Source organism: Gastrolobium bilobum, unplaced genomic scaffold (assembly GCF_033153095.1).
Source record: "Gastrolobium bilobum isolate Gb01-03AN ecotype WA unplaced genomic scaffold, APGP_CSIRO_Gbil_v1 utg6455, whole genome shotgun sequence".
Taxonomy (NCBI): Eukaryota; Viridiplantae; Streptophyta; class Magnoliopsida; order Fabales; family Fabaceae; genus Gastrolobium; species Gastrolobium bilobum.
In genome coordinates, this window is record NW_026898105.1 from 308,261 (window position 1) to 319,373 (window position 11,113).

An 11,113-nucleotide genomic window follows, 5' to 3' on the forward strand; every position below is an offset into this window, starting at 1 on the left:
AAAATCACATCTTATAGTATATAATAGTCACTGTATCAATGATTTTCCATTTCTTCTTATCCGCGTGTTCAACATCGGGCACAACACGTGCAGCTTGTACCAAACGCTGACATAGTTCGATTGCACCCAAACATAGCCAACTCAAATCAGGCCATGCGTGTTGTGGAAGGCTAGAAGCAAATGAAGAAAGAAACCGTAGCAAAATGGCGCCAAAGACAAAACAAACGAAGAAACAATCTAACCCTCAATCTCATGGAATGGTTGTCTTCTTGGTCCCAAAAGGAGTTCAAGCTCGTCGGTTGCAGGTGCAAACTTCAACCGGAAATGCTAATCACTGTGACAGCGTTTTTTTCCATTTTCAATACCCACTTTTTTATTTTCAATGAGTACCCATTTGCAATTCCAAAGTTTGTATCTTTTTTCTCCTTCTGTCTAAGATTTGGAAGCAGAGGTTGGTGCAAATGGGGGCTATCATAGAGGAGTTTCTATCCAAACGAGTCACTCATGTTTTTGCTATGGACTCAGATTCCATTCTCCAGGAATTGGACAGGGAGCGTTTGTCACGTTTCAAAGGGGTTTCCTATTTTAACTTTTAAATTTTTGTAATTTATGAGTGGTTGAGTTTGCAATTGTTTCAATGGGGATGCAAATATAGTAATAGTAGTGAGTAAGCACTCATTTTGGCCCTTCATTTATCATCAATGGGGATGCTTTCTTAAGGACCAATTTGGTTTTGATGTTTTGTATATCTTTGAAGTACTAATTTGATGTATTTATTATTATAGGGATGTCATGTTGCTAATATCATTCAAGGACGAAAATGGATATTTACTAATAGTATTTGAAGGGCTTAATTATGTTTTGAGCTGTTTTTTTTATGGAATTTGTATGTTGTACTTTGACTTGTATACACTGAAATCTATTTTGTTTGCGTAACAATCACCTTTGAAGTGCATAATGTGGATTTCTATTTTTATGTTTAGAATGTGCTTCTACGTGGCTTTACCCTTTTTGGTTAATGATGCTTTGTGCAGAGAATTCTCCTTTATCAATGGCTGGAAGACTGCTTGAAATCAGGGGAGAAACTATCTGAGGATATGTATGTACTGAAGTTGGATCCTCAAGGTGAAGATATACCTGATAAGTCTTTGGACCCTGAGCAAACTAATGGGAACATTTCTAGCGATCCTCAGCAATTACAGAATAAAAACATCAAATCACCTTATGAGGATACAAATATTGTAAATCTTGAAAATATTGAAGATAGAAGAGAAAACGAGCTATTTTCATCAACAAGCACGACAAGCAGTCAGGGTGAAGTTGACAGTTTAAGTTATGCAAACACAAGACCTCAACACCTTGATGCTGCAAATGAGGCAGTAAGATCTATATGCCTACTGTTTAATAGAATAAGCTTATGACAAAATTTAAGTTCCATATTTTTTTGAATATCTAGTGCCATATAACTGTATCTAATTATCTATTTATGCACATGCTCACATGCATATCTTGACAACCTCTATACCCTATGCATGACACACTTACGCACACCTGGAGGGTAATTAATGCAAATGGCTTTGAAGCACATACATTTATGAAATATAGTTTATCTTTAAGCTCAAACTCTGAGTTTTATGCCTTCTTCTTGAAACACTTCTAACAAAGGGAGAACATTGCAGTCATCCTTGCCATACTGTCCACCTGATCTAAACAAGAACAAAACAGAGATATTTGGCAAACTTGTGAACATATATAGAGGCAAGGCTAATATAGCTCCTACTTTTTTATTTTATTTTATTCTCAAGCTCTTGTTTATTGTGATAATGCTGTTTTAAAGCATTGGGTAATGATCGGAGGTCTTTCAGCTATTACAAGGCTATTGCAGTGATTGAGAAGTTGCCATTTAAAATTGAAAGTGCTGACCAGATAAAAAACCTTCCGTCAATTGGAAAATCAATGAAAGATCATGTAAGTGAACTATGTGACTAGACATTCTGTCTTTACTACTTGGCTGCTATCTTACACTGCACTTCATGTAGTTTTATCTACTGCCACTTTGAATGACAATATATATTGTTGGTTTCCAAACATTAGTTGCTACTACTTAAATGTTCTTCTGTCCTATTACATTTTTCTTATCTAAAATTTCAGCTGTCTCTAGTGGAAAATATCATTTCTATCTTATATGATATCCTCCCAGTTGTCATTTATTATTGTGGGAATAAAGGTGCATATGTCGTCTGGTTATGCTGGGGGTCCATTTAAGATGACAATTTAGTATTAGTGTGCTAATTTCTCTATGATTCTTGGCTTTTTCAGGATGTTTGGTATTGGGTCGTCAAATGATGATGTTATTATCAGATAGTTAGTTGGTTCTAATATTATGTTATGATGCTTATTTACTCTCCATTGATCGTACAACAATCTGAATTTGGACATCAATAAGACTTTTGTGTGTCTTCCTATTGAATGATTTATGATTTTCTTTTACTTTTGGCCAGATAACAACACAAGCAATCATGTTTTCTATGTGCAGATTCAGGAGATAATAACTACCGGGAAATTATCCAAATTGGAACACTTTGAAACTGATGAGAAGATATTATAAGTGTTTACCCCGAGATCCGTGAAAAGTTGTATAATTTATTTTGATCCATGATCCTTGCGTGATCGCATTTTTTAATACTTTTGTATCATATTAAATTATATGCACTCACACACTAGCACACATTTATTTATTTTTGTAATTTCTTGAGCGAAGTTTTAAGTCAGTTTTTCCAGCTAAGGGTGGTTTCAACTCCTGTCTAATGTGCACTGTATTAGTAGCTAGGTTGTCAGTAGCGGCCTGTAGCGCTGCTAAACCGCTACCGTAGCGGGTAGCTGCGGTCGGCCGCTACAAACCGCGACGCTACGCAACATTGGCCGTAGCGAAAGGTAGCGGCGTAGCGTAGCAGCAATACCTCTACCCGCTACACCACTCCCATGTTGGAATTTGATGGAGAATCCGGAGATGATGATGATTTTCTTTATTAGTTCACTTCTTGTACTTGACTATTTGACAATTTTATTGTTCAGTTGTGTTTAATTTTGGATCCTTCCTTTATGTTCCTTGTATTTGACATTGATTGTGGAATTATGTGTTTGATTTTGTGTGACTTCTTATATTTGAGCATTAATACTAAAAGCGGTATTGCCTCGTTTCTTGACTGTTAGTATAATATATGTGGAATTAATACTTCACCGTAGCGGTAATACCGCTACCCGCTACACCATTTTCGGGGTCGGCCGCTACCGGCCGCTAACTGCTATTGACAACTATGATTAGTAGCATGTATAGTGAATTGTTGGTCCAATGTATGTAAAATATTCTCTATGAACTTTTATTTGTTATCTATTATTGTTTAGTTGATCCATGTGTAATATGAAAGGCCACATATTCTTTACAACAATAGCACCGTCTACGTTTTTGACATTTTATTGCAATCTTGCTAACTTCTCTTTTATTATAGGTGAGAACAATATCCTTATTTGAAGAAGTATGGGGTATAGGTCCTGCCACATCACTGAAATTGTATGAGAAAGGACATCGTACATTAGATGATCTTGGGAATGATGAGTCACTTACAAATGCACAGAAGTTAGGGTTGAAATACTTTGATGTTATCAGGCAACGGATTCCATGCCATGAGGTCTGGTGATGCTGTTTGTGCAGTATTTAAAAAGAAAAAAAGTGAAAAAAAAAATCATTTTGTTACACCCAAAAGCACTGATGCCTTTTTTGATTTGATAGGCTCGAGAGATGGAACAAATTTTGCAGAAAGTTGGAGAGAATGTTTTGCCTGGGGTGAGCACAACAAAATTCTGACTGGACTGAGATTGATATGAGCTTTCTATCTTGTCAAGAGTGTTAGATAAGAACCTGTCACATGAAAATCTTCATTTCCTTCTCCGTGTTTGTGTGTGTGTGTATTTCAAAATAGATTTATCTCCAAGCTGCTTGGGATGAAGTATCCATTGTTTATTAGATATGTTGAGATATATAGTCCCACATTGGTTGTATGGGTTAGGCTACATTAATGGTTTTATATATCTCAACAAGATAGAAGTGTTATGGTGTGTTCTTTGAAATAAAATGGGTTGTTTGCTCAAACTATCACTGGTTATGTAGTTTTCAGTGCTGCTTTAGTCTCCCATCTCTCTTTTAAGGATGCAGCATATGGGTTTGACTTCTGGTTTTTGGTCTTGGTGCTCAAAGGTGGTTGGGACTCAGATAATATAATGTTGGATGATACAAGCTATATTTAGAAATATGCAACTTCTTACGTCTATCTTGTTATAATCACATTTCAGGAAATTGTTGCTGCTCACTTCATGTAACTCTTAGGGATCTTGTTTCTAGAACCTCCTCCCTCCTGTATTTCAGTTCATGCTTTCACCTAAACATGCATCAACATAGGTTTTTTTGTTGCTCCCTCAGTTTGAATTGAAGCATGACATTGAAATCCTGGTTATAGTTCTGTTGTGTCATTTAGGTTGTTATCATTTGTGGGGGATCATATAGACGTGGGAAAGCTACCTGTGGGGACATTGATATCATTATAAGTTACAACACATCCTCCGGATGGAACAAGGTACTCTTGATTTCTCTTAGAACCTTTATTCATTGTTGAAGAAAATCTGCAGTTGAATGGATACATTTCCAAATTCCAACTGAAATTTTGTTGTTCAAATAATACTTGTGTCATTATTATTGCTTTTGTGAGTTTATTTCCTTTTGTACAAAATATAATTTGAAGTTATAAATTTAAATAGGATAGTAATTTGTAGTTTTTGATTGGGTTCCATGTACTGAAATATTCCCTTGGTAAAACGAAAATCTTAAATATATACTTATTGAAGTATTCAAAATATGGGAAGGAGGGTGTTGGGAGAAAGCAAAGGAAATGGATTTTATACAAAGGAAAGATGGTGGTGGAATGGAGAGGTGCAAGAGGCAATTAAACATAAGAAGGAGTGCTTTAGATCTTTGCATAAAAGTCCCAGTGAAGAGAACTTGTAAAAGTTTAGATTGGCGAGAAAAAATGCAAAGAAAGCAGTGCGAGAAGCTAGAGGCAAGGTTTTCGACGAGTTGTATAAAAATCTTGGGAGCAAGGATGGTGAAAGAGGTATTTATAAACTTGCAAAAATAAGGGATAAGAAAAGTAAAGACCTCACCCAAGTTAGATGCATCAAGGATGAAAATCAAAAAGTGAGAGATGAAGATGTGAATGAAAGATGGTTGAACTACTTCAACAAGCTGTTTAATGGGGATGGAGATACAAGCGAGGTGGACTTGGAGGACGCGTATGATGATATGAATAGAAGATTTGTGCGCAGAATTAATACACATGAAGTTAAGGAGGCTTTAAAGAGGATGAAGACTAATAAAGCCTTGGGGCCTGATGGTGTCCCTATTGAAGTGTGGAGAGGCCTGGGGGATGTGGCAATAAAATGGTTGACCAATCTTTTCAATAAGATTCTCCAGACAAATAAGATGCCTGATGCATGGAGGAAAAGTATGATTGTGCCTATCTACAAAAACAAGGGAGATATACAGAATTGTTCAAACTATAGAGGCATTAAGCTAATGAGCCATACTATAAAGTTGTGGTAGAGGGTTATTGAACATCGCTTGAGGAGAGATACCAAGGTTTCTGTAAGTCAATTTGGATTTATGCCAGGAAGATGTACCATGGAAGCCATTTTCTTGATGCGACAACTAATGGAAAGATACCGTGAAAAGAAGAAGGACTTACATATGGTGTTCATAGACCTTGAGAAAGCATATGATAGGGTTCCAAGGAAAGTTTTATGGTGGGTTCTGGAGAAGAAAAAGGTCTCATCAAAGTATGTAAAGGCAATCAAGGATATGTATGATGGGGCTACTACATGTGTAAAAGCTTGTAACGGAACATCAAGCTATTTCCCTATCACGGTAGGTGTACACCAAGGGTCGGCTCTAAGTCCTTATCTCTTTGCCTTAGTTATGGATGAACTAACAAAAGATATTCAAGAGGAAGTGCCATGGTGTATGCTTTTTGCAGACGATATTGTGCTTATTGATGAGAGCAAGGATGGTGTTAATAGAAAACTTGAATTGTGGAGAAGCACATTGGAATCCAAAGGGTTCACATTAAGTCGAAGCAAGACTGAGTATCTGAAGTGTGATTTTTCTCTGGTACGAGATGGGGACCAAGATCCCGTGCATCTAAGTGGTCAAGAGGTACCCAAAAAAGATGCTTTTAAATACCTGGGCTCCGTTTTGCAAAAAGGTGGAGAGATTGATGAGGATGTAAATCATAGAATCAGAGCAGGGTGGATGAAATGGCGCAGTGCATCTGGGTTTTTGTGTGACGGCAAAATCCCCCTTAAGTTAAAAGGAAAATTCTATAAAACAGCAGTAAGACCGGCAATGCTATATGGAGCGGAATGCTGGCCAGCACATAGGCAACATGAGCATAAGATGAGAGTAGCAGAGATGAGGATGTTAAGGTGGATGTGTGGTTATACAAGGATGAATAAGATAAGAAATGAAGATATTTGACGAAAGGTAGGAGTTGTACCGGTAGCCGAGAAGATGAGAGAACATAGATTGAGGTGGTTTAGACACGTGATGAGAAGGCCCCTGGATGCTCCTGTAAGAACAGAAGTTTGTTACCAAGAGCTCAACACAAAAAGAGGCAGAGGTAGACCGAAACTGACTTGGGGGAAGGTCGTAAAACAAGATTTAATGGAGTGGGATATAGATTGGCTTTTATTATTATATTTATTTATATATATATATATATATATATATATATATATATTATTACTATTTATTTTTATTTTTTTAAACCGTTTTGTATCTTTCATATGGGTTCATCTACCACCAACCCCAATTAATTTGGGATAAAGGTGATGTTGATGTTGATTCTTATTGAAGTATGATTTAACTTTGAATACAGTTTTGAGTTTGATTGATTGAATGGTTATGTGTGTTCTAAACTGTTAATAAGTAACTTAAGTCATAATTTTTTAGATTCCTTGATTTCTGTTGTGCTTTTTTCATTTCCATTATTTGGAAAAATATGTAAACTTGTAGCAGCTAAGACAATCACTCTACTCTTGCTGCTAGGAGAATGTGATTGACTAACATCATGCCCTTCTCTTTTATCTTTTGTTTGTGGAAACATCTTTTTTCATGTTCAGGGGCTCAGTAGATTTGTTTTTGGCTTGCAGTCACAAAGGATTTTTGCCAAAGTTTGTAAAACATTTAAAGGATGTGAATTTCCTGAGAGAGGATTTAATTTTCAGTACTCACAGTGAAGAGGTAATATTACCATTTGCTTGTTGTCTACAAATGCATTCTTATTTGGCTGGGTAAGCTTTCCTGCAAAACAGACAATTATTTTTCCTAGAGAGTCACTGTCTTATGTATACCCTGATATTTTCTGAAATAAGGGTGAGAGTCTGTACTCGCATGTGAAGAGGCACATCAGAGAAGACTTTGTTGAGTTGTAAATAGCAGTTTAAGCTCAATTCCTCCACATTTTTGGGTGTATATTCAAAAACTTCTATTCCTTATAGAATTCATAAGGTTAAAATTTCCTTTTTTAATTGTTTGAAAGGTTGAATAAGCTATACTGTGACTTAATACTTTGAAGGGGAGCATGAATCTTGAAATGACCTGTTTTCTGGAGAAAATGAGGAAGGTGGGCCTAATATGTTTCTACCTTTTATCATTTAGACCTTTTTAACTTAGATTGGGAACTTAAAGGAATGTGTTAACATATTACAAATTGATAATCCTAAGTTCAAGAGCCAGTAATTACCTACTATTTGTATCGTACACCGTGACAATTTGGCGTAAACCATCATCCTATTCTATAAGGAGCTCATAATCTCATCCCCTATTTTAGATGGCCTTATATTTCTATAAGTTTTAGCTAGATATAAATTTTGATAAATAAAAGAGCGAGTCTGGAGCAGTGATAAAACTACTCTTTTGTGACCAAAAGATTATGAGTTTGAATACAGAAGTCAGAAAACTACCTCATTGCAAGAATATAAGGATAAGGCTGTGTGCAAGGATTTCCTCATCCCTACCCATGCGAGTCGGGGTTTCATGGAGATCTCTTTACACATTTTGATGAATCAATCTGTATTTGATATTTTTCTGTATTCATCTATCTGCTAGATGTTTCTGCATTATTTCTTTTTATTCATTGTTTGCTTTCTTTTTTAATCTTTCCATGTATGCACAGGGTAGTGATTCTGGTGTTGACACTTTGGTTTTTGCACCTATCCTGGACAGGAGTTGCGGCACCGTATTGATTTAAAGGTGATAGATGGTATATCTTTTCATAGAATAATGTCTAATGAAGGCTCATGGGTGTTCAAAAAATTGCGGATTTTCCAGATTTTTTTTTCTCATTCTTCTTACATGTACTATTCAACATCAACATTGCCATTATCCCAAACTAGAGTCAATTATGACGTGTACTATTGCATATTGGTATTTGTGCTGTTGTATTGCCATGATTCTTTCGTATTGCATACAGGGATTATTCAAAATTTAGTATTGTCTTCAATTTCTTGTTTTTGGTCAAATACTTAGCAGTTAGCACTTAACCATAGTATGGACACGTACTTCTGGTTGTACTTTGTTGCATGGCCAACTTTTAGCATCCGCAGACTAATTATTTATGGACATTTCAGAAGTACATATGATTGATTTTAATATTTTGGCAAGTATACCCAAGAGACGTATATGCTTTTGGACTTATAGCTTGGACAGGAAATGATGTATTAAATAGGAGGTATTGTTGCTTCTACATGCATTGAACTTTCCATTTCTAAAAGTTTTGGCCATTTCTCCTCTCATAAAGAAGTTCAAAATAATTTCTCCAGGATTTTTCTTTTGATAGTGTATTGGATTACTTGCTTACACATATGTAGTCAGTAATGTAGTGAATGCTTGCAGAAGTGAAATGAATATTTAATGATATTAATAAAAGAGTAAGGAGATAGAAATGCGGGTACCATGACTATTCCCCCAATGACAAGCAAGCCACATTTAGGTATATGTTATTTAAAAAAAATGCTGAACTGTTGGATCTTAGAAATTGGCTGTCAGAAGTGAGCCAGATGGCATCTTAATTTCAGTGTCATTGTGTCTAACATAGGGATATCTTTCAAGAAATCTACTAATCTTGCATTGTATTCTGTGTGTGTGTGTGTAAAGAATGGATGCTTTGATAACCATACTTTATTACCAATTTGATGGGGCATAGTCAATGCCTTATTTATCTATTTCATCATTTTCTTTATCATCTATAGCTGGGGAGTTATGGTGCTTTTTTCTTTTTTTGGGTGTTTTAATACACGTTGAGACTGCAAGCTGAATCTAAAGGATTCCGGCTTGATGATACTGGGTTGTTTCCTGCTACTCAGGGTTCTGGTGGCAAACGGGTAGTTTTTTCTTTCTTTTCAATAATAATTTTTTTAAGGAATGTGTCCTGATTTCCGTGAATTAGCTAGTATGTTTATATTGCAGGGTGCAAAAGGTAGTGCAAGTTTGAAATTTTATACAGAAAAGAAGGTGTTTGATTTCCTGGGCTTTCCTTGGTTTGGTGTTAGCCTTTCGTTCATATGAGGCACAACACCCTATTGTGCTCAAATGTTATTAAACCCAAACCGGTCATCGACTCGATCGGGATACCGAGTTAGTGGATCCCGGATAGATATATATAAATTTATATTTTATACTCAATTATATAATAAATTTTTTAAATGGTGCAATTTAATCAACAACTTAATATAGCCTAGTGCAGTTTCATAAAAAAAGAGTCATTAGTACTTGGAGATTCTAGCTTTTATTTGGGTGGTCTTCTTCCACTTTACATTTCTACCATATTGTTATCTCAACTTCATCATCTAGTCATCAATACTTCCTTCAGTATTAGTATGTATCTCTTTATTATGCAGCAAAACCTCAACTTGGAATTGGGTTTTGGAATATTAAATCATTTTATTATTAGATGGATTTAAGTTAAAGGAGATATGTAGTCTTGCAAGAACTTGACCAGCCCAAATCCAGAAACATGAATCACAAATTCTAGTTCAATAATATGTTATTTGACTTGGGGTCTCTATGGAATATCACAAGGGAAAATATTTTGCAGAAAGACATTATCATGAGAATAATCTCTATTGATCCCCACAGCTTCTTAGCATCTCCATTTAGCATGGTTCATCGGTATATAACCCCAACTCCTCTTCTTATGATACTGTTTTTCTTTACACTCTCTTAGATACCTTCATTTACATATTCTTGCTTCTGAAATACTATTAATGCTTTATCTCTCCATCTCTTTGCATTCGATGAATTGTTGTTATTGCTTTATGGGAATTCCTTTTTCCTTGCATTTACAAGCACCACATCAGCCTGGACAGAAATGGATTGATTCTTTATAAGCATGTTTCGGTAGCTTTAGTAGCAGACTGGATGCAAAGTGGACCACATGTGACTCATTTAATAAATTGAACAATTAACTGGGTTTATTTTAAACGAGTTGAGTTGCCAGTCTTCCCGAAAATTGACCGAGTCAAACGGTTCCTGTTTGGTTGAATATATATCCAATCTAATAAGTCACTTGGACCGGCTACAAGACTGATTTACCGGTGTTCGAGTCCAACCGGCTGGTCCAAGCTGGGTTTGGTTTTGGTGAGCTACGCTATGCATTCTATAATAGCCCTCACTAGTAGTTATGGATTTAATGTTGAAGAATAATTAGACTTAAAAGAAATAAAGTCACCTTTGGTAAAAAAGGAGTTAAAATGACAGTTAAGGGATAAAAATGCGGGTAAACAAAGTTACCCGAAAAGTGAAAGTAAATTTAAAAATATGATTAGAAAAATATTCTAGTCCATTGGGAAAAGTTTAGTAATGACTGGAGGTGTGTAGTTAGATAAACCTTTACTCAGTTGAATTTAACTTGACCTATATAAGTGAAATTTCTAAAAAAAACATATGATTCATTCTTATTTCTCCTCGCGGACGACAGTGGCGGAGAGAAGGAAAATGGAAGTTTGA

General features: G+C 35.7%; 1 pseudogene; it reads left to right on the plus strand.

Annotated features, from left to right (window-relative positions):
- The first annotated feature begins 235 nt into the window (after nucleotides 1-235).
- On the plus strand, nucleotides 236-9,673 carry LOC133312923 (DNA polymerase lambda-like; annotated as a pseudogene).
- Nucleotides 9,674-11,113: the final 1,440 nt, after the last annotated feature.